At 36.2% G+C, this 24,743-nt stretch overlaps 1 protein-coding gene across 1 annotated transcript in view; it reads right to left on the minus strand.

The window, feature by feature from the left end:
* LOC119539691 (muscular LMNA interacting protein) overlaps nt 1-24,743 on the minus strand; it is a 159,160-nt gene that overhangs the window by 24,351 nt on the left and 110,066 nt on the right. The window lies entirely within an intron of this gene.

The following is a 24,743-nucleotide window of genomic DNA, read 5'->3' on the forward strand; positions in this document are numbered from 1 at the left end:
ATCTGCAGTGGGGTAAAGAGGAAAGACAGGAAGGAAAACAGGAGAAGGGATGAGTGTGAGCCATTTAGCAATGGGAAAAGCCACATATGAAAGGCAAAGAGTGTTCTATTCAGAAAGCAGAAGCAGTTCAGGGATGGCTGGTAGTGCTATGAAAGACCATGTGGGAGAAACAATACAATGGAGTGTCCATGTCAGATGAGGAGTCTGGGCTTTATTTGCTAGGCAGTGAGAGGCCATTGAAAAGCTTTAAGCAAGAGAGGGACATGTGTGATAAGATTTGTATTAAAAAAAAAAAATTGCACCATGGTTGATATGCAGAAGAATGATTGTGGTGAGAGGATTTTAGAAGATATTTAAATAGTTATTTTCAGAGAGAGATGAAGGTTTAAATGATGGCAGCACTTCAGATAACAGACTCAAGTCTTTCTGAGGGTCCCTCTACTCTCCAGGATGAGCAAAGTAGAAGCAGGTACACAAGTCAATATATTGTTGATTAGGAAAGAAAAATGGGAAATCTTGGGGAGAAATACATGTGAAACACAAGAGGATAAAGCTGAATGCAGACATAGAGTGATACATGAGGTCTAGAGATGTCAAGTGGGGAGGACAATAAAACAAGATGTGAAAATCCTGTCTCAGAATGGAAACAATGAAACTAAAACCTTAAAATAAGTCCTACCTAGATGAATGGCTTGCTAGGTGAATATTGAAGGACAGAGAGAATCATCCAAGGCTATTTATTTAGTGGTAAGTGTTCTAGAGAGCAAATTACTATTTTGCCTCAAAGAAAAAAGGTAACTGAAAGGTTGATAATTTTATCATCAGGACATTATTCAATGTAGGAGATTCAATGAAATGGAAATATCAGGTAACAGGAGACAAAACACACTTTTATTCTGGATGGAAACTCCAATCCCAGGCATTGCACAGCAGATTAATTTGACCATTGTTCACTCACCACTGTTGGATAATCAACAAGTGGTATTTGGATAAAACTTTCAGTTGATTTTTATTGTACTGTTGATCACAGCTGCCACAAAACTAATATAAAGCCTTTTGAAGTGTTTGTTACCAGTATGGAGCTTTCTCATAAATGTCACTGATTCTCCAGAGATGATACAAACTTCTCTAATGAAGATAAAGGGATAAAACTTCAACCAAGTGAAGAAAGTAAAATCTTACAACTAGAAAAAGAAAAATATGCAAAATGTGGTTAAATCACTAGTTAAGTCTTTAATCTATTTGAGAAATGGAATTTGAAGCTTACTTTGTGTAAAACAGTATTCTATTTTTGTGGCAAGAAATAGATATTTGTGTCTGACAAAATGTATGATGCTAAGGAAGTCATGCAAGAAGTTTTAATATTTTAAAATCATCAGTAGTATTACACATATGTTCAGAATTCACTTCTTTGGGATTGCTTTTTTTGTTGAACCACATCCTCAAATAGACCTCTTTCACTCCATTTATCTTTATTAATTTGTACCCTTGCCTTCTGTCTGCCCACTAAAATTTGTGAACTACTCAAGCTAGAGTATATTCTTCTTAAGATCTCTTAAAAGTAAACTTAGGGGGTGATGTCATCAACATGGTGATGTAAGACATCCTCTGAATAAACCTCCCCAGAGATTCAGCAAATAAAAAGGACAAATACCACATGCTTAGAACTCTGGAGGATGGTATGGACTGAAGAAGGACTCCACAAACATTGAATTGAAAAAAAAAGGGAAATGTCAGGTAGAAAACTTCCATCCCAGCCCTGCCAGTCCATTCCATCTCCCTCACTCAGTCCCACACAGTTTGGAAGTTCCTCAGAGGCAGTGACCAGATCCTTCCCACCTACCACTGGAGACAGCATAGAGCCCCACACATATCCAGGCATAGTGACCCATGTCCACAGAGACCTGGGAGGAACACAAGCTGCTGAGGAGGGCTGCAAACAAAAGAGTTCCCAGGAGGAAAAAAAGAGAGCGACTACAGTATTACAGTGGCTGGAAAGTGCTGCACTCACTTAATCCAGTTTTGTTGAATAGACCACCTAAACACAAAATGGTACTTTTGTAGTGACACACCTTTCTGGATTGACCCCATCCAGCTCCACAGGGCAGGATACTCTAACAAGAAAGAAATTGGAGGCAGAAAAGTCTCAAAGAGGAAAAAAAGTGGAGGGTGTTATACTGAACAGCTGTAAGAGAGGAGAGTCCCAGAACAGAAAAGAGAAAGGAAAATGAGAAAATGAGTGAGGGAGAGAATTTGAACAAATAGTAAGAGCTGAGGAGAAAACTCTGCACAAAAACAAAAGAACAGATCAAAATTTCCAGAGGAGAAACAGAGGAAAGGAAGTTTCCTCTCAGAGGTGAAACAATTATACAAAAAGTGTAATCTTAAAAAAACTGTACCACATTTCCAGGGCCAGAATCAGATGAAGAGCTGAGAAAATCTGATCAGTTAAACACAGTCTATTCTAAAGGTCTAGAATAAGTTGGACCAATCATCAAAGAAGAGCCTTAACACAAAGCCAATTACCAATACAACCCCAGATAAGAGGGAGAAATAGACCTTCAGAGTTAACGCATCGATAATCAGATGCCTAGATATTGGCCAAAAATTAAAAACCATACTAAGAAAAAGGAAAACATGGCTCAGTCAAGGGACAAATGTTAAAACAGAGGAGAAACAGAATTTGGAACAACTAATCAAGGAAGTTCAAAAAAATCTCCTACATCAATTCAAGGAGATGAAGGGAAATATGCATAAATAGACAAAAGATATTAAAAAGTCAATGTGTGAGCAGAAAATAGAATTTGAAAGTATAAAAAGAAATATAAATTATGGGGATGAAAGGCACGATAGTAGAGCTTAAAATACAATAGAGGAACACAACAGCAGACTTGAACAGGCAGAAGAAAGAACCAGCAAGCTGGAAGACAGGATAATCAAAATCATACAGTCAGAAGAACAGATAGAGAAAATAATAGAAAAAATAGAAGAGAGTCTCAGTGATTTGAACGGTAGCATGAAGAACACAAACATATGCATCAGGAGTGTCCCAGTAGGAGAAGAGAAGGGAAAAGAGGCAGAAATTATATTTGAGGAAATAATGGCAGAAGATTTCCCAACTCTTATGAAAAGCATACATACACATGTCCAAGAAGCACAATGTACTCCAACAGAATAAATCCTAATAGACCTACTTTAAGACACATACTAATCAGAATGTCAAATGCCAAAGATAAAGATAGAATTTTGAAAGCAACAAGAGAAAAGCAATTTGTAAAATACAAGGGATCCTCAAAATGACTAGTACCAACTTATCAGAAACCATGGCAGTGAGAAGGCAGGGGTATAATATATTTAGGGTACTGAAAGAGAAAAAATGTCCTTAAAAAATGAGGGAGAATTTAAAATATTCACAGATAAACAAAAAACTTAGAGAGTTCACCAACAAAAGACCTGCCCTACAAGAATTACTAAAGGGAGTTATGCAGGTTGAAAGGAAAGGACAGGAGAGAGTGGTGTGGAGTAATGTGAAGAAATGAAGGTTATCAGTAAGGATAACCAAATGGGTAAAGACAAAATCAAACAGTACTACATCTTCAATATACAACTCTACTCTTCAATTTCTATGACAGAGTACAATTGAACAAGAAAAAGACATTTCGTATAACAAACATGCAAAATGTAAAGTGGTAAAGTGGGACAAAAACAACATAAACGGGGAAAAGAGGGATATGGGAGAAGAGAATGTGTATGCTACTGAAGCTATGTTGGTATCTTTTCAAATTAGTCAGTTACACATGTAGATTGTGCAATATAAATGCAAGGGTAACCACAAAGAAAGTATTTTAAAAATATACAGAAACAGAAATGAGAATGAGATCACCTACATACATTATAAAACATCAACTATACAGAAAAGGAGATTGCAATAAAGGAAAAAGAGAGAAAAAAAGATACATAAAAATCATAGGACAAAATGGCTGAAGTAAGTACTGCCTTTACACGGAATGTTAAAGGACTAAACTCTCCAATCAAAAGACACCAAGTAGCAGAATAAAAAAGCAAGACCAACTATACTACAGGTTGTTTACAAGAGACCCACTTTAGACCCAAAGACACAAATATGTTGACAGTTAAAGGTTGGAAAAAGATATTCCATGCAAATAGCAACCAAAAAAAGAGCTGGGGGCAGCTATACTAATATTGGACAAAATAGATTTTAAATGCAAATATGTTATAAGAGAAAAGAAGGACACTCTATATAAAAAATAGGGACAATCCACCAAGAAGAAATAATAACCATAAATATCTATGCACCTAACCATGGTGTCCAAAATACATGAGGCAAACACTGGCAAAACTAAAGGGAGACACATGCATCTCTACAATAATAGTTGGAGACTTTGGTATACAATTCTCATAAACAGATGGAATATCTAGACAGAATAACAATAAGAAAACCAAGAACTTGGATAATATGATAAATGAATTAGACCTAACAGACATATATGGAACACTGCACCCTAAAACAGCAGGATATACAATCTTCTCAAATGAAAATGGGTCATTCTTTCTCCAGGATAGACCACATGTTGGGTCACAAAACAAGTCTCAATAAATGTAAACAGACTGATATTATACAAAGCATCTTCTCTGACCATAATGCAATGAAGCCAGAAATTAATAACAGGTAGAGAACTGGAAAATCCACAAATATATGGAAGTTAAATAACACATTCTTAAGCAAACAGTGGGACAAAGAAGAAATTGCAAAAAAAATCAATAAATATCTTGAGAAGAATGAAAAATGAGAACACAACATATCAAAACTTATGGGATACAGCAAAGGCTATGCTGAGAGGGAAATTTATAGCCCTAAATGCTTATGTTAAAAAAGAAGAAAGAGCTAAAATCAAAGACCTAACTAAACACCTGGAGGAATCAGAAAAAGAACAGCAAACTAACACCAAAGCAAGCAGAAGGAAAGAAATAACAGATTAAAGCAGAAATAAATGAAATTGAGAATAAAAAAAAAAAAAATGAGAGAATCAACAAAACCAAATTAGTGTTTTGAGAAGATCAATAAAATGGACAAAACTTTGTAGAGAGTGACAAAAAAAGACAGACAATGCAAATAAATAAAAATAGAAATGAGAGGGGGGACATTATTACTGACCCCACAGAAATAAAAAGGACACTATGAACAACCATATGCCAAAAAATTAGACAACTTAGATGAAATGGACAAATTCCTAGAAACACATGAAGAGCGTACACTGACTCTAGAAGAAATAGAAGACCTCAATAGACCAATCACAAGAAAAGAGATTTTATTAGTCATCAAAAAATCCCAAAAAAAGAAAAGCCCAGGACCAGATGGCTTCACAGGGGAATTCCACCAATTATTCCATAAAGAATTGCCACCAGTCCTGTCTAAACCCTTCCAAAAAATTGAAAAAGAGGGAACACTACTGAACTCCTATGAGGCCAACATCACCCTAATATCAAAGCCAGATAAAGATACCACAAGAAAAGAAAATTACAGACCAATTTCTCTAATGAATATAGATGCAAAAATCCTCAATAAAATACTTGCAAACTGAGTCCAACAGAATATTAAAAGAATTATACACCATGATCAAGTGAGTTTTATCCCAGGTATGCAAGAGTGGTTCTACATAAGAAAATCAATTAATGCAATGCACCGTATTAACAAAATGAAGAGAAAAAACTACATGATCATCTCCATTGACAAGGAAAAGATATTTGACAAAATCAGGCATCCTCTGTTTATAAAAACACTTAGAAAAATAGGAATTAAGGAAACTTCCTCAACATAATAAAGGGAATATATGAAAAGCCACAGATAACATCATACTCAATGGTGAAAGAATGAAAGCTTTCCCTCTAAGATCTGGAACAAGACAAGGATCCACACTGTCAACACTGTTATTCAATATTGTACTGGAAATTCCAGCCAGAGCAGTTAGGCAAGAAAAAAGAAATAAAGGGCATCCAAATTGGAAAGGAAGAAGCAAAGCTTTCACTATTAACAGATGACATGATTCTATATACAGAAAGTCCCAAAAATTGACAACAAAGCTACTAGAGTGAATCAACAAACTCAGCAAAGTGGCAGGATGCAAGATAAACAAGCAAAAATCAGTACTGTTTCTATACACTAGTAATAAGCAAATTGAGGAGGAAAGCAAGAAAAAAAATCCATTTACAATAGTAACTAAAGAATCAAATATCTGGGAATAAACTTAACCAAGGATATAAAGGACTTGCACACAGAAAACTACAAAACACTGCTGAAGGAAATCAAATAAGACCTAATAAATGGGAGGACATTCTGTGTTCATGGATTGGAAGACTAAATATCATTAAGATATGAATTCTACCTGATAGAACGAAACCCAATCAAAATTCTGACAGCATACTTCACAGAAATAGAAAAGCTAATTATCAATTTATATGAAGGGTCAGAGACCCCAAGTAGCCAAAAACATCTTGAAAAGGAAGAATGAAATTGGAGGACTTATGCTGCCTGATTTCAAAGCATATTACAAAATTACAGTGATCAAAACAGCATGGTATTGGCATAAAGCTAGACATATTGACCAATGGAGTTCACAAATAAAGCCTAACATCTAGGGCCAACTGATTTTTGACAAGGCCGCCAAGTCCATCCAATTGGAAAAGATTAGTCTCTTCACCAAATGGTGCTGGGAGAATTGGATATCCATGTGTAAAAGATGAAAGAGGACCCCTATCTCACACAGCATACAAAAATTAACTCAAAACGTTTCAAAGACCTAAATATAAGGACCAGGACTACAAAATTCCCAGAAGAAAATGTAGGGAAGCATCTTCAGGTCCCTGTGTTGGGCAGTGGTTTCTTAGACTTTAAATCCAAAGCACAGGCAATGAAAGAAAAAAATAGATGAGACTTCTTCAAATTTAAAAATTTTGCACATCAAAAGACTTAGTCATGAAAGTGAAAAGACAACCTACTGAATGGGAGAAAACATTTGGAAACCACACATCTGATAATGGTTTAAAATTCAGAATACATAAGGAAATCCTACAGCTCAACAATAAAAAGACAAACAACCCAATTAAGAAATGGGCAAAATATTTGAGTAACATTTCTTCAAGGAGGAAATACAATAAGCTAAAAAGCACATGAAAAGATCCTCAACATCACCAGCTATTAGGGAAATGCAAATCAAAATCACAATGAGATACCATTTAACACCCACTAGAATGGCTACTATTAAATAAAACCAGAAAACTATAACTTTGGAGAGAATGTGGGGAAATAGGAACACACATTTATTCATTGCTGGTGGGAACATAAAATGGTGCAGCCACTGTGGAAGACACATCTGAATACCAGCCTGCTCATTTAAGATGAACCTAAAGATCTCCATGTCAGCACAGTCTCCACCATTCTACTGTGGGGAGTCCAAGAGTCAGAAGTCATCTGACATCATAGCACCTATTATCATTATCACATATGTATCTGACTTGTTTCACTCGTTCCAGTGACCTTTCTGGCTAAACAAAGCATTTTGAGTTTGCAATCCCTGATTCACAACAAAGCCCAGTGCACAGGAAGCACACTGGAAAATCTTATAACTTTCAGATTCTGGCCCAGCAAATCTGGAGAGAGGTCTAAAATTCTGCATTTCAAACAGGCATTTCAACCTGTGCTAGCTATGATGCTGATGCTATCACATGTTGAGTAGTAAGGATATAGTTGACATTTTTATATGAATTGATGGAATTCATGTTTTTCAAATATTCGTCTATTCACAACTGAAACAAACTATATTCAAAATATCCTAATCAACTAAGCTGTACTGTAGCTTGCATAATTAAGTATTTTAGCACAGATTTTTTTTCAATTAAGTACATACAAATGTGCTAGGTACTTTACTGGATGTTAGTAAACAGATATTGTCTCCACCCTTGGAGACTATGGTCTAGTGGGAGAGACAGATATTAACTATGTATCAGGAATATATAGACAACAATATGAAATAATATGCTAGGGAATAAAACTACAGAGTGCTATGAGGTTCATCACATATAAATCTGACCTAGCCTGGAAGGATGAAGAAATATTTTCCCAAGAGGCTGAAATCTGAAGGATGTCTCCTAATAGGGATAAGGAGTTTGTAGAGCTCATATGGAAGTAGTAGCTATTAAGTAGCTATTAAGAAACTACTCAAGAGTATGGCTGATTGGAAGAGAGTGAGAAAATCCAGACTGGGTGGATGACTGAATGAGACCGAGATTGGCAGGATCTGAGACTCAAAAATTACTATGCAGGTATTTTGCATGCATGATCTCCATTCAAAGAGTAAGCCCTTTGAATGCTTATCAAATGAATGGATAATAATCAAGTGAATGGACACTAAAATATATGTTAATTTTATTTTCCAAAAAGTCTGCAAGGTGCTTGAGGACAGGGCCTATTTTATCCTAGCAGTTGGGCACCAAACACTAGTTGATTGATTTTATTGTTCAAGATTCCATGCCTTGGAACAAAACAAGGGCAGTTTTGAGTTTCTCCTTAGTGAGGATAGCTCATGATATGTGCTATGAGGTAAAAGCCACTTTCAATGATAGTCAGAAACATGCCACTCCCTATCAAAAAGACAATTGTCCATATGTCTTAAAAATTTAATCTGCATTACCCTAATATATAAATATATTTATATATTACAGAAAAAATCAGTTGTGTAAATATTTATTTTTAGAATTTAAAAGTACAATATCTATTTTTGGTGATGCCAAGGGTTTATACATTTGACTATGGAATGAACTCCCTTTGTGTCCTTGGGAATATCACTTTCTCTCTAGGCCTCATTTTCCTCATCTTTAAAATCTGGGCCCTAACTAATTGAGTTCCAATTCTCTTTCTACTTGTATAATTCAATGGTTCTGTGATGCTTAAGCAAAAATCTATTGATTGATAAATGAGTGTTGTCTCAGAAAAACAATTCTTTGCATTTAGAATCTCCTGTTCTGAGCAGAAACAGAGGTAGGATTTATGTCTATGGCAATGGTTAGAATGAACTCTCCATAGAATCCTGCTAATAGGAACTTTTATATACACTGCCAAATTTCACAACTTTCCCTTCTGCCAAATATTATCATGTGCTCAGTTGAAATTTGGTACATGTTAATTGTTTTATAAGTCCACAGAACACTCGGTGTTGAATGCTGATCACTAATATCTTTATATTGGAGTTTGAGTTCTAAGGATACCAGAAAACACTAAGGAATTTTCTGCTCTGATCTCTGTAACAGGTCTTTTGAGATTATGGTTGAAAAATCCCCACTTCATGCTATTTTTATTCTTAGTCTTTTCCTGTTCCACACCAGGGGGCAGAGACTTGGAACATTTTAGAATCCCCTCCCCCTAAAACCACTTTCTAAAGGACAGTAATGGAATTTTTTTTTTCTTCTCTGCTATATGTTCAGCCTGTTTTGAAAACAAATACACATCCTTGTATTTGTTCACATTTTTCATCTTGAGCTCTTTCTTTCTCAAGTAGAAAACGACTTCCTTAGGCGGGATTACCCACACCTTCACTTTTCCAGTGCACAGCTTCCAGGCTGTAAGGAAAATGGAGCAAAATCTATATTCCAACACCATTTTAGGTCTCAAAATAAATTCCAGAAACTGGAATTGGAATCGACAAGGAAGCATATTTGTTGTTATTTTCCTTTCTTTTATCCTTTAAGGGCACAATCAATTGCTTAGTACCACAGGCAAAACATCATTTTCAATTATTTTCAATATCATACTACTCTAGTACAATCATAAATTAAATGTCTCCATTTCTTCACAAAAGATCCTGTCAGCAGAAGTTTATTTTCCTCCTGTTCTTTCTCTTCAACAGATATTAAGGATTATTAGCAATATTATTCCAATGACATATAATTAGAAAATGAATAGCTCAGTATTAAGACTCTCCACCTCATAAATATTTCTAATTCCTGCCCCAGCCTTAGTGCTATCCCAGCTCTTCCTAAAGAGAAACCAGTTATTTCCAAGTTGGAGGAAACGTATCCCAGAATTTGTGAGTATGTTAATGGGTAGGATTTGGAAAAGTGTTTCTAAAGAGGAGGACCCACCCCCTCTCTGGAGACCTAAGGACTCCACTCTGCTCTCTGCTACCACCACACCCTCCCATCTCGCCCCGGCAGCATCCTGGGCAATTGTGGATGGTGTTGAAGAGGGATCGGGTATGTGAAAGGCAAATAGACAGATGAACCAGGACTGTATGTCTTCAGTTAACTAGAAGGCTGCCTCTTGTATTACGCCAACCAGCCTCATTTTCCTGGAATGGGCCCCTTTCCTCCATCCATACATCTCCTTATGAATTTTTCAAAATAAATTTCAGGAATGATGTAAGCTCTCCCTAATACTCTTGCCATCACAGTTATATTCTTGTAAATGATCAGGACACATAGTATTTCCCATCCCCCACTCTTGCCCTAACTGCATGGTCCTGACAGGGACTGTAAAGATGTGGTCTTAGATTGTGGAAGGTCTTAAGGGATTCTCACTCAGCCTTGCTTTCCAGAGTCTTGCTGTCATCTAAGAACTCCCTTTTGGAGATCTATCTTCTTTTCCTCCTAGCATATCCAAGGAACTGCTATGCTCCTGTTAGAACCATGTGGTAACAGCCATGATAGTTCTTCACTCAAATTTCATACCATAAATCATGTGGGATATTTACTAACTGCTAAGAACCCCACAGAAAAACTCTACAATGTTAGTATGTTTTAGCCATTCAAAAGGGTAAGTTCTTTTAAAAAGTATGATAAAAATGCTCATGATACTACCAACTTTCTCTAAGATTTTTAAGATCTAGAATTTTATAAATGGTTAAATTGTCATCCAAATGTCGATATGTAAAATATATTCCAAGATATACAAGGCCTTAGAATACTTGCCTAATAAAGACCCACATTGAGAACTTTCTTGGATCAAGTACTCAAATAAGAAAAGAAACAAATACAGAAAAATGCTGCAAGAGATATAGGGAAAGATAATAAAACTCCCTGTTTAAATATGTTATTGCCCTAAAAAAAACAGAAGAGAAAATAAAGAGAAATTTTAACTACAACATTCCAGAAATAAAAATCTAGAGTTGGACATCAACACAATCAGAGGTAATGGAAGGGGCCAAATGGACCTTACCAGGGGATGATGTAGATATCAATAGGGGTCCCTTAGTTAAGGGTTACCATAACAACAAAAACAGAATACATAAATTTTAAGCCAGTAAAAAAAAACCACATCTTTCCAATGGAAAACAGGAAAGAAGAGATAAGAAATTACAATAATGGAAAATGTGAAATAATATGCAGATAAACTCATGTAAATGAGATACTCATATACATTCAAAAAGATTCTAAAGGGAAAAAAGATCAAAATTTAAAAATGTGTGGTCAAAAGAGACACAAGCCAACAAGAAGACTTATAAAGGTTGAAAATAAAAGGAGGAAAAAGATTTATAAGTCCAATATGAACTAAAATAATGCTAGAAAAAAATCTTATCTTAAAAAGGGAATTTCAAAAAACTTTTATAGGGGCAAAAAAGATATTATATACAGGTAAAAAAAAAAATCAATGAACAAGAAGATATGTCCCTCATAAACATAAACACCTAATAATATAGCCTCAAAGTATTACGATTTTCCAGTAGTTGCCCTCTAATGCTTTTAGAGTCAAGAATGACTTCAAAAGAGTTATGAAAATGAGTGCCCAATAGGAGTCAAATAAATATTTACATACAACCTGAGGAAGGGCCCAACTGTTTTCTTTCCCAAAAGAGATTTTCATGTGATTCATACAAGATATGGACTATGTGGTCTGTAGGAGGGCAAATGGGGATCATTATTTAGTGGCTTTAAATGAAATGTCTGATTTATGCTGTGATCAGCCACACTTAGGTAAACAAAAAATTTAGCAATCTGTAAGAATTCTGTGTTTACATAACCTAGAAATTAAGAATTTAAAAATGATTATGATTACTGAATCATTATATAGATGTCTTTTTCTTTCTATATGTAGAATAGGTGGAATACCTGAAATTACTGAAACTCAATGTTAGGCAGTCCCCCCTCCTCCCCCGCCCTTAGAAATTCTGCACGTCCGAGGTGAGCCACCGACCCCCGCCCTTGGGAATCCTGCAAGTTTGCGATAACATTTAAAATTTTAAACTTTCCTGTTCTCAAACCAGCCAGTGAAAACCTGCTAACTACCCCGCTTCCCCCTTCCCCAAAGTAGCCACTGAGAAACTGCCTGCCAGCTCCCCATCCCTAGACAAAGAACTTACCGCCAACCTTCCCATATAAGCCTTACTATTTCCCTTGCTCTGGGCTATCGCCATTTTCTTAGGCTTCAGTCCGCCTGCTCATGGCTTCATAACAAAGCTCCTATAAGTAAGTTTTAGTATCTTTTCTTCCCGATCAAAAAACCTAACACTCAACTAGTCTCACTCTTGTTTATACTCACTATTATAACAGTCATTTTAGCCTGATCTCAGCCTTGCTTATACTTACTATTATAATGGTTATTCTGGTCTAGTCTCAGCCCTGTGTATACTTACTATTGTAATGGTAACAACTCTATCCCCCTTGTTTGAATCCATAAAAACCCTGAACTTCTTAGACTCAGGGAGACAGATTCGGCCATCTGATCTCCTGCTTCATGCCTAGCATTAAACTCTTGCTCTCTTTGAAACCCAGGTGTCATAGATTGGCTGTTATGAGCATCAGGCAGAGAATCCTGCATTTGCTCTGTATCAATTATGCTTTAGAGAAAGGAGTAAAATGTGGTCATGTTAAGCAAGAAGAAGCAAGGTAGAGAAATGTCTCCATGAAGTTTCAGAGTAAGAGACTCCCTGACTGTGTGATACCACATGGTATATACGGCTGTTGTTGCAATGGAGTAAGTAAAAGAATTAAAAAATAAATTAAAACAATAAGACAAACAATTCACTTGAACTATATGAAATTGATAAAATCAATGTTTTTATTGGTCAAGAATTATTGAATAAGGGCAATTTCCTGTGTTTCAACCTAATAGAAGAGACATTTTTAAAAGGGTAAGAAGGGTAGATCAGCAACTCTGCCCAAGGATAAACAAAAGACATGTTTTAAAGACTCACTTTGCAATGATAAAATGGTTTCATCAACCTTCCTTGTATTTCAGAGATAATGCAAAGCGGGTGCTCACAGCTGCTCCTTTACACACAGCATTGCCCTTAGCTAAGAATTGCCTCTTATCCCTGAATTCCACTCACACCTCAACCCTAGCCCTCAGCCAATGACTGACTGATAAGGGATATCAAAGAGCCCCTTTGCTTCAAGGGTGGAGAACTTTGCCATTTATGCTTCAGAGCCCTCTCCATGGGAGTTAGCCCAAGACTAGCCTTACTGGAGACCACATTTGCTTAACTTTTTGCCCTTCCGCATCAGGATTCACTCCCTCCCCTACAGGATATTTTCTGCAGAGCTAGCCCTCAATAAATCAGGAACAACTGAACCTGTTTCAGACTCTGCTTCTAAAGAACCTGATCTAAGATATCAAGCAATAAGAAGAGGGAGGCGGCAGCAGGGTACTAGGAAATACAAGGAGCTTTTTTTTTCTTGGTGCCCACATCTGAACAGATGCAAATTGATGATAGCTTGTTTTCTCTAGTTCCAATAAAATACAAGCATAGTCAGTAAATTCCAAGCCAGCACGTTATTTTACAAGAGCTTTAAAAATCCTCTTTCTCAAAGTATACTCTTCCTCTCTAAAAATGTCATCTAACTCATCTCTTATCACACATCTCTTTCCAATTAGCAATTTCTTAATTTTTAAAACCATTTTGTTAAAAGCATTTCAATGAAAAATTCTAGCCAGGTATTATATATTCAATACCACTCTTAAAAATGAGCTCAGGAACAGATAGATGTCTTTGTCACTAAGATTAAGTAAGAAAAAAAAAAATGGAATTATGAATAAGAAATTGATTGTTCTCAGTTTCCTGGAAGAAATTTAAAAGCCAATTGTTTATGACTATATTAAATCCATTTTAAGAACGATGACTGGTAATTAGATAACCTGAAACATGCCTGGATTCAAATGCCAGCCTGTCAGTAAGTCATCTAACGTGTTGAATGCTCTTCTTGCCCTCTAGTGGAGAATCTAGTAGAGAAACTAAATATAATTGATACTTCATTTTGCAGAAGTTTCTCTTAAAATACTTGCTTATTGGCATCCATTTTTAACGTTAAAAGTCCAATTAATCTGCACCCAGCCATTTTGAACAGAATGTTTTTTTCAAACATATTACACTCATTCATCCATCTTGAAAATAATTTGGCACATGCAAATAGTGCCCATGCTTTGGTTTCCTGAAAAATCTCAAAACACTAAAAACCCACTTGGAGTTTGATAAAGTTCTTTTCCTATTCCATCCACCTCAAAGTTTTTCTCTCCTACAGCATCATAATTGTTATGCAATTCCCATTATCTCTGAAAGTTGTTAGAAAAGTTTTAGAATTGATCAGAAATAAATTACCTTGGTTTATTCACACAGAAGGATTTCTAATTATGTTTACAGTTGGAATATAGCAAACATTATTAACAAGGAGGATAGAAAGAAATTCTGACTCCAAGATTCAAGATGACATCTTTCAATAAATGTGACTGCCTTGTTACCGGACCAAGGTGGTAGATTCTTTGCCAGATGTGCTCAAATGACCAATTCTTAAGACACTGGGGTTTCAAAGAGAGAAAGAGTTTATTACTAGGCACAAGCAGGAGAGGAGATGGCCTATTGGCCCAAAATCTGTCTCCTTGAACTGCAGTAATTCTTATAGTTTATAGTATCAAAAGATGGGCAGGTTTTAGGATAATGAGCACAAGAGTCCCAGATGATGTAATTAGAGGTGATTTAATTATTGAGCATGTGCATATTGATTACATGCTTAGTCAGAGAACCTGTGTAAGAAACAGGTGGCCTTAACATGATGATGGGAGTGATTTTTATAATGTATTATAATGAGGTATAGGTGAGTTGTGGTTAAAGTCTAAGCTACTGGGCATATCAGGGCAGGCCATTTTGTTTAGATCCAGCTTCAGTTACCAAGATAACTTTGGACTTGGGGTGGGTTAGTTCTGGGCTGATCCAAAGCCCTTCATTAACAAACATTAGGGGCTGACTTCAGTGATCATATGACTCTAAAGTCGAAAAAAACAGATAAAATGGGTACAAGTGAAGGTTAGTCCAAGGTTTTTACAATCACAAGGGCACAAGATAAAGGCTGTGCAATCATTATCAGAGATCAAGGCAGCTGGATTACACTTTAGAGATTTCAAGTATTTCCCTCTGTCTACTCTGATATACCAGAAAGTAAAAAGGAATTTTTATATAATGATTTTGTAATCATAATCATCCCTTAAATCCTAACTTCTCGGTTACAGCTTCAGTATATTTTAATCACTGTGTTAATTGTATATATACAGTGATTCTCTTACCATTAACCTTTGGAACTGTGGCTGCTAAAAGAACATTGGAGTGTGGGTCCCCTCCTTTCTGCTTATACTTGCTATTGAGATGGTAATAACTCCATCTCCCCTCAGTTCTGCTTATATTTATTATTGAAATAGTAACAATTCCATTTCTGCATTGATTCTGCCTATACTTGCTATAGAAATGGTAATTACTCCATTTCCCCTCATTTGAATCTATAAAAACCTTGAACTCCTTAGAGGAGACAGATTTTGGGGCTGATAGGCCATCTGATTTGCTTCTCATCTAGCAATAAACTCTTCCTCTCTTTGAAAGCCTGGTGTCTCAGGAATTGGTCATTTGAGTGCATCAGGCAAAGAACCCACCACGTTTGTCCAGTGACATGAAGATGAAATGTGAGAAGCATTATATGGTTCATGATAAACCCAGGCTCAGCCAGTAACTCAAGCTGGAACCCTGGGTGCATCACTCTGCATCTTTAGCCTTCAGTTTCCTCATCTGTCAACTGAAGGAAGGTGAACAGCCTCAGTAGCTTGTTCTAGTCCTGAATAACTGGCAGTGTATGGGATCATATGGAAGCCTGTGAATCCAGGGTCATGGTGGCTGTGAAGTTGATGATTATGTTTCATTGATTATTTTGATCTCTTCAGTAAAGTTAGTCTGAGCACCAGCTTTTGAGCTGATTCTGTGGAATCTTGAACAAGTTATTTAAGTTTTCTGAGCCTCCATTAATATGTAAAATAAAGGGAATAAAACCTACTTTAAATGATCCTCTTGAAATTTAAATAAAATACTCTCTGTAAAGTGTCATTTTATTTTCAACTTTTCTAGATATTAGTTTCTTTCTTACAAAATTTGAGGGACCCTCAACTTTTTCCCTGTTTTTTTCTGCCCAGTTCAGATAACCTGTTAAGCTCAACAATGTGGAAGCTGTCTAACAGTTTTATTTCTTGCTCATTTCACAGTGTAGTTCCTGATACCAATTGCACCTTCAATTCTCTGGCCTGCTTTCATTTTCTCAAGCTTGCTCTTTTCCTTTTCTCCCTGCCTTGAAACCTTCCCCCATGCTGTTCCCACTGACCGGAATGCCCAGCCCGTCCTCAACCTTCGCTTCTTTTCAGATCTTAGATCAAGCAACCTTTCTTCATTAAGTCTTTCCTGAGTCATCACAATGGATCAGGACCTCTGTTATATGTACTGCCTGAGTATTTTCTGCATGGTAGTTGTCACAGTAATCATAAAGTAATAAATTTTCTCCCTATTTGTTTAATTTCTGCCCTTCCCATGTAGAAAACAAGTACTTAGAGAAGGCTGTTCCTTTTTTTAGGGGTGCTTGTCTTCCAGTGCCTGCTCAGAACACTTTGTTGAGCAACTTATGCATAGCCAATGAATCTTTGTGAAATGAATAAAAATTGTCAACTTCCAGGCTCCAGGGCTCTTAGATTTCATGCTGGAAGAAAAGAGTAGCAAAGTGTAAGCTATTTGTTATTAGTAACAGAGAATATAGGTATTTAATTAGACAAAGTGTTGGTAACCTTGAGCCAAGTCACTTAGTGTTTTTGTTCTCATTTTGAAGCTATGACAGCTGTAAGCTGCTTATCCCAAAGGGGTATTGCTTTGTTCTTGAAATATATCCATAAAAGATTTTTCACACTGTTAGATCTAAATATTTACAGCTTACATTAGAAAAACAAATTATTTCAAAGCCTCCTCCGCCTTTGAAGCAATAGGTGAAAGTTAGAATTACTTTATATTGTCACTTTCCCAGCTAAGACATAATCTGCTTTAACTTCTGTTGACTGATTTCCGCTAAAATATCAGAAGAAACTTCAAAAAAGAAAATTGCTTTCAGAGGAGCAAATAAAAAAATTAACTCATGTTTGGAAATATGCCTAGTATTTTAATACTTTAATTAGTTTATTGGAGTTCTATAGAAATAGAGTCAATTATCTGAGTGGTAATGCAATGATAACTAAGATGCATTCAATACTGGTAACAATATTAACTTTAAAAATGCAGTAATTAGAAAATAAATAAGAGAAAAAAACTGAGCAAAAAAAAGTGAATGAGGAAAGTCAACACGGTAGGAAAGGAAGCAGGCTAAAGCCAGGTTGTGGAGGGGCCTTCGTACCCACCCATCCTGGACCTGGAGGTTTCTTTCCTTCCTCAGTCCTCCTGTCTTACTCACACAGTACCACGCCACCAGGAAATCTCAAGGGAGGCTCCAGAGTAGGAGTGCCAACACCTAATACTCTCTGGTATCAAAACAAAAGAGAATAAAGCCCAGCTCCCCAAAGGAATTGGCTACCTATTTCCTATTTTTTTCCCCCTCTCCATATTCCCTAACTGTGTAATTCTCATTCATAACCAATTTTGCTAGGTAGCTTTCCTCACTATTCTAATAGATAACCCAGCCTTAGCTTATTATAAGTGGAGTAATCCTTTACATAGAAAAGAGAGACATAATGGATGGAGTTGGACTGAAAACACCTTCATTTTGCTCACTCCTCCCAGTTTTTCATTGCAGACAAGTTATATTTCCTCTTTATTCTTAATCTACAATCTCAAGAGCTACTAATAAAAACTGATCAGTAAACATTCTGCTGACATATCATAAAGATAAAACATACTTCAAGTAAAATGCTTCAGCTTTCTCAGCAAAAACATAATTCTAATATAAAGGATTGTTATATTTTTTAAATCTCTTTTTATAATAAAGGTACTTTAATTTCATAAAAAGTAAATCATAAGAAAGTACATTTTGGCAGCTATGATATTTTTTTCAAAGAGAAATGACTTATAATAAAGTAGTACACAGGAAAAAGAAACTATGTACTTTGTGATTCAAAAATTCCATGAATCTGGATGTGTAAATACTCAAGCCCGTTTGTAAATGTTACAACCACATGGGGACAATTTTGATTAAGAACTCAACCAACATATTATAACTTCCTCTAATGAAAAAACAAATTCTGTGACCTAAGCTAATAAATCCTCTATTTCTCAGTTGTGTTTCCTTTTGCTTATAAGGGGTTTTATGAGGAAAAAAAAAAAATCTATTATAATCAAGCATCTATAAACTTATGGGTATAAATAGTTTTCCTTTTTCATAATGAAGTTCATTTCCTTGCTGAATCATTAGAGAATTTAAAAGGCAAGAGAATTTTTGATAAGGTAAAAACCTGGAGATCATGGAGTCCAGTGGACTCTGGAAGTTCTAAGATCATAGATCTTAAGTGGGGCTCATGATTTGCATTTTTCTAAAGCTCCCCAAATAATTCTGAGGTAGTCAGCTCAGTTTGGTTCCTGAGCTAGAGTACTGGAACCAAATCCAAGGTCCTACTAGAAAAGAGAAGGAAACAGAGAAAGAGTGAAGTATGTGGAACAAAAGCATTTATGTAAATTAAAACATGGATACAAAATAACAGTGCAAGTTTTGAAAGAAAATATACAAACAAAAAGATATCCTAGAATAGTTGCCTAAGGGTAGAAAAGAAATTGGAGTGAGAAATGGGAATTAAAGGAATTAATAAGTGAATTAATTTGAAAGTATTGAAGGAATGAATAAATAGGTTGCAATCAAAGAGAAAAAGGCATTTTAAGTGAAAATAATGTCCTACTTGTTATGCAGATGGGTTGTTTCTTCACTTTCATGAACCAAAACTCTATTAATAATAGGTAGCAAGCCGTAAAGCATATAAAACAGTACTTAAGTACGAATGTACAAGTTTTACTTGCACATATCACTTGATCTTGTTGGTAACAATCTAATGATAGAGATTCAATTTCTGTTGCCATTTTATAGGTAAGGAAGCTGGAGCAAGAGTGTGAATTATTTTTTAAAATTTAGGCATAAAACAATTCATAGATAAAATAATATTGGCAACTTATGTTGACTTATAAGTAGAGTATACAGATGAACTTAAGTTGATTTCATTATATGTAGGGTGACCCTGTTCCTGAACAAACCAGGACAGTTCTGATAATGAGAGGAGGAAAATAAAAATAACTGAAATCATATAATTTTTATAATTTTTATTGACTAAAATGGTTTATTACATTAGTAGGCCTATAAAATATTTCTTTTCAAACAGCTTTTGAAAAAAAATTCTTTCTAAAATGTATACCTCCTCCTATTCATGTACTTTAAAAAAATATTTCAGACAAATCAGGACATGTGATCATTCTACACAGGAATATACATTTTTCTCTCTGAGAAAGAGATCTCAGGCTTTCCCTGACTTCCAGCAAAAATTATAGGAGCATGTGACTGTGCAATTAAGAGTGGGATTAGTCAGGGCTGGAAGGAATTTGGGGCAGGAAGAATATATATAGGTGGAATTGATTTCATGTTCCTTGAAGTGAAAGCTTTAGTGGAAGGAATTTTTTTGAATGGCTGCCCGAAAGATAAGCACTGACATATTCAAATTAAAACTGCTAGGAAAAGCTTCATTAGAACTCACCCTTGCATAGATACATATGTAAGGAAATCAGCAATACTTTCCTCTTTCAAGGGGCAGAAGCAGACTTGAAATAAAATGGTTTATGGTCACAGAAAGGTGCAAGAATAATGCATTTTTAGAAAACTGAATGTGAAATAAAATTGCTACACAGTCACAAACTGTGCTCCAAAATAATACATCTTTTGAAACCTGAAAGTGAAGATACCGTCAAGATGGCTGTGAAATTTCTCCTGGGGCTTCAAACCTGTCTCCCTGTCTATAAAGATCTTATTCTTGCTTGTAAAACTCCCCAAGCCCTCATTGCAAATAGAGTCTTCCTACTTAGGAAATCCTGGCCTTGCTCCTCCCAGTAGATCAGAAAAGTCATCCTGGATCTGAAGGCTTAGTGAAAAGGGTAAGAGAGAACTTCCCCAGGACATGGCCTGTATATTGTGGTAAACAAAAGGGAGAAAATGCAGTTGGCATAAGAAAAGAGGAAAAACTGTATCAAACTAAGTAGTTAAATTGGAATGTGAAAGTAGGCCAGAAGAATTAGAATTGGGTGTTGAGTTGAAAAAACATAGACCTTGGGGATTATGAGAAAAAAAATGGGAGAACTAAGGCAGAAAAGGGAGAAAGGAGTAAAAGTTATGGAGAGCAATAAACTTCTAGTACATACTTTATATGCATATTCTTTTCCTTACCTGAAGGCCAAGAAAGTAGCTGAGACTTGTATGCCAACATAATAGTGGTGCCTAGGAACAGTAATCTTTCTAAATGAACTGAATTTGCAAAAATAGAAGATGGACTCTAGCAGGTCTTAACCTAAACATGAACCAATGTGCTGTGCATGGTATTTTATTACCTTAAAAGTTTAAAAAAAAAAAAGAAAAAATTAATGCCTTGTAAAATTGAGGGAAAATGACATAATGACTAGGGATGGGATAAAATTTTAGGATAACGCCACCACACACCCAGACACACATTTCCTTGTTCCCTTATTCTTTCAGCAGTGTGAAAACAAACATAGCCTTGAGTGAGGTATAATATCTCATAAATAGAGAAAGCAGTTAAGGTTTTGATATGTAGAACCCTGGACTTCAAATTGGGATCATAAATATTATATATATAATCTATATATAACACAAATCACTGACCCATGTGTGTCATCTAAGCCCTTAATGTTGTAGTGCCAACCTCCAGACTTCAAAATGCCTGCTTCTGCTTCTCTGGCCTGAGGGCTCTTTCTGGGGATTCATGTCCTCCAGGCACAGTTGCAATCCTCAATTAATGAATAACAGGACTTGGTATATAACACTCTTGGTCCCTCCCACCCCCTCAGATAGTCTGACTCTGAGCTATGTATTCTACACGGGGTCCCACTGTTCTCAAGGAAGATCAAGCTCCTGTTACCCAAGAGTGGAAATTTACCTGATAACACACCCTTTATTAGATACCTCCTCCTTGTCGCAATTCCCCATTCTCCTAACTGGTGTTTCCTGAACCACCTCTCAAATAAATGACCGTTAAGTGAGTCATGTCAGTGAAACCAAAACTAAGATACATATAAGAATCTAAAACTGGTTATCTGATCTAGAGAATAAATATTCCTGAAGAGGGGGGGGTAGGGTATGAAACAAGACTTTTAGATGTTAATGTACATCATCAGCAGAGTTGGCCTGTGCCTCCATTCTTGGGCCCTATGGAGTTCCCTATGACAAAGGGGGCAGGAACAGAAAAGAGCAGGAGGATATGTAGGAAATCTAAGCTGATGGTTCTGAGATAGCTTCACAGAGTTTATCTTCTCCCAGAATGCAGGTTAACAATTGTTTCCCATACATGTGATGGGGCATGGAAGAAGTTGACCTAAAAGCCATCAATGGCACGTCCTGTAGATTATGAAAAAAGGATGCAAGCAATGCATTATATGGAATGATGGCTGGAAACCAGACAGGAATGAGGACACTTCAGTGGATGCCAGAGTCCAAATATATAGCAGAAGAAACCCAGAAGCCCCCTGCCTCCATCTCAGCATCCTACATATACTCCCCATGCCAAGGGACTCCATCAGGCCCCTGGAAATTGGATGCAGCCCTCAACAAAAGGGAGATCCTCAACTGACTGAGATTATTCCAAATGTACTGGCGGGTCCACAAATTGACTCAGATTTAGTTTCTGCCCAAAATAGAAATCACCCTATAATTATTCAAGTATCTTGGAATCCCAGTAAATAATTTGGGTCATTTTAGGACTTGCTCATCATTAATACACATTTATTGCCATACCTATGATGTGCAAAATGTCATATTAAGTGTGTCTCACCCTAGAAGGACACTAAGGCAAGCACAACTAAAAAATACATGATAACCTATAATATGTATCAGATGAATGGCACAGGCAAGGATTAAAAAAATTAAAAGAAGAAAAACATCATCTTGAATTTTGAGACATGGGGAAACTTCATAGAGGAAGAATAATAATTTAAATTAATTCTTAAAGTATGACAATGGTTTGCATAAGTAAACAGGAAAATATGAAGGTATTTTTATGGGGAGAATGCATGAACAATTTGAATAGTAAGATATTCCTGAGGCATACCTGGAGAAAAATAAGTACAGTGGTTTAAATGAAGTAGATTAATAATAAAAGTAGTGTGAGATGAAAAATACGGCAGATTTAACAAAAGAACCCATTCAACTTGGTAAAAAAGCATAATAGATGACTCAAGTTTTGAGTTTGAGGACTGAGAATTGTAGTATTAATGATAGACGTAGGGAAGCCAGAGCAGAACTACTCTGAGGAGAAATGAATGATGAATTTGAGGTGACAACATGACATCCTACAGGAAATGATAAGCAAGCAGCTGAAGGTATGAAACTAGATCTCAGTGAAGAAAGCAGAACTGGAAATGTGGATTTGAGAATTATTGCTACTAAAATAGTGGGGGCAATTTCAGAGAAAGTGTTAGAGGAGGAGGAAGTATCCACAAAGCAAACAAAGGAGGAGCAGTTAGGGAGTAGGAATGCACCTATAATTCCAAAAGACAAATGAGGAGAGACATTCAAGAATGAATGATCAACTGTGTCAGTTTCTACAGAGGGATAAAAGAGAAGGACTGAGAAAATTCAGCTGGGTTTACTGACAAGTAGTTTACCTTTAAGAGGGCAATCTTGAAAGTCAGAATGCTTTCTAGAATGAGTTAAAGAGTGAGTTTGTAGCAAGGGAATGGAGATAATGTCTATCACCTTGAGAGAAAGAAAATCTTTAAATTGCTAGATGTGTATCAGCAATATCTAGAAAAATGAGAAGGGGAGTGGGTTTTATTTTTTGTTTTTGTTTTTGTTTTTTTAGGTTTCAGCAAACAAAGGGGAGGGGTCCAGTGGAGAAAGAAGACTAAAGATCCCGGAGAGGAATGGAAATGATAATCCAGGAAGCATTAGTAATAATAAGATCTAACTCTTATGTAGTTCTTGTTATGTGCCAAGTTCTGTACTAAGTGCTTTACACGTTAGACCATCATATCCTCTTAACACACTGTTAAGTTAAATGTGCTTATCATCTTCATTTTACAGATAAGTCGATGAAGGCACACAGAAGTTAAATTATTTGCCCAATATCACCAATTAGAAGAGGTGGAGCCAAAAAATGAACTCACAGACTGAGTACAGACACCATGCTTTTATCCACTGAAGACATTACTTTTAAGGATTAAATAGGGAAGTAAGAGGAGGTGGGGCAAGATGGTGGAGTGGTGAGGTGTGGACTCCAGTTACTCCTCTAGGGCAGCTGGTAAATAGCCAGGAACTGTATGGACAGCCACTTCAGGGATGTCTGTGACTGGTCATGCATCATACACCAATCTGGAATAGATGGAATGGCTAAAATTGCAGCCAAAATTGTACAATTTCCTGACCAGGGGGCTGGCGCCCCTCTCCCCAGGCATGGTAGACTGTCTTGGAGCTGGTTCCCTGAGGGAAAAGGAAACAATCTGTGCTGGGAGCAAGGAGGGGGGACCCAACCCAGCACCACTTACAGAATTAATTAACAAATTCACACTGCTGAATAAAAGCTCCAGGCACAGATAAACCAGGAGCAGGCATCAAAGGAGCTGGGAGGAATCTGGCAGAGAGGAGGTGGGGCTAACAAAAACAACAATAAAAAAAAGGGCTTTGGAGTTAGAGGTGTTCAGAATACTAGAAAGGGCTAAGCAACTGAGACCTTCCCTCGAGGAAAGGCATCTTACTATATTCTTCTTCTTTGGGGAGTGGGGGAAGGATGTGAACAGCTCTTTGATCAGTATCAACAAACATTGGACCCTGAGACACAAAATCTATTACAAAGACTATGTAGACTGAAAATAGTTGCCCAATTTCAGATGGCTTTCATATATTGCCCTTCACAGTCTGGCCAAGCAAAGGCTAAAATATGGATGAAATACTGACTCGATTCTTTCTGAACACTCTCAGAACCACTACCAAAATATCAAAACAATGAGCTACTTAATGTAATTGTTATCTACAAAATACAATCATAATCCTAGCATAGATTGCAATTTATAAGAAAATAATTATAAGCATAGATCACATTTTATAATTTATAAGAAAATTATAATTAATTCTAATAACTAAGTGGATTCCATAGATGTTGACAAGAATTAAATCAGGAAGAATTTCAAATGATATAAAATCATTCTTAAATATTATACTTTCCCAGAAATACTTCTTTTTTCTATACCAAGAATAAG

Source organism: Choloepus didactylus, chromosome 7 (assembly GCF_015220235.1).
Source record: "Choloepus didactylus isolate mChoDid1 chromosome 7, mChoDid1.pri, whole genome shotgun sequence".
In the NCBI taxonomy this organism is placed as follows: Eukaryota; Metazoa; Chordata; class Mammalia; order Pilosa; family Megalonychidae; genus Choloepus; species Choloepus didactylus.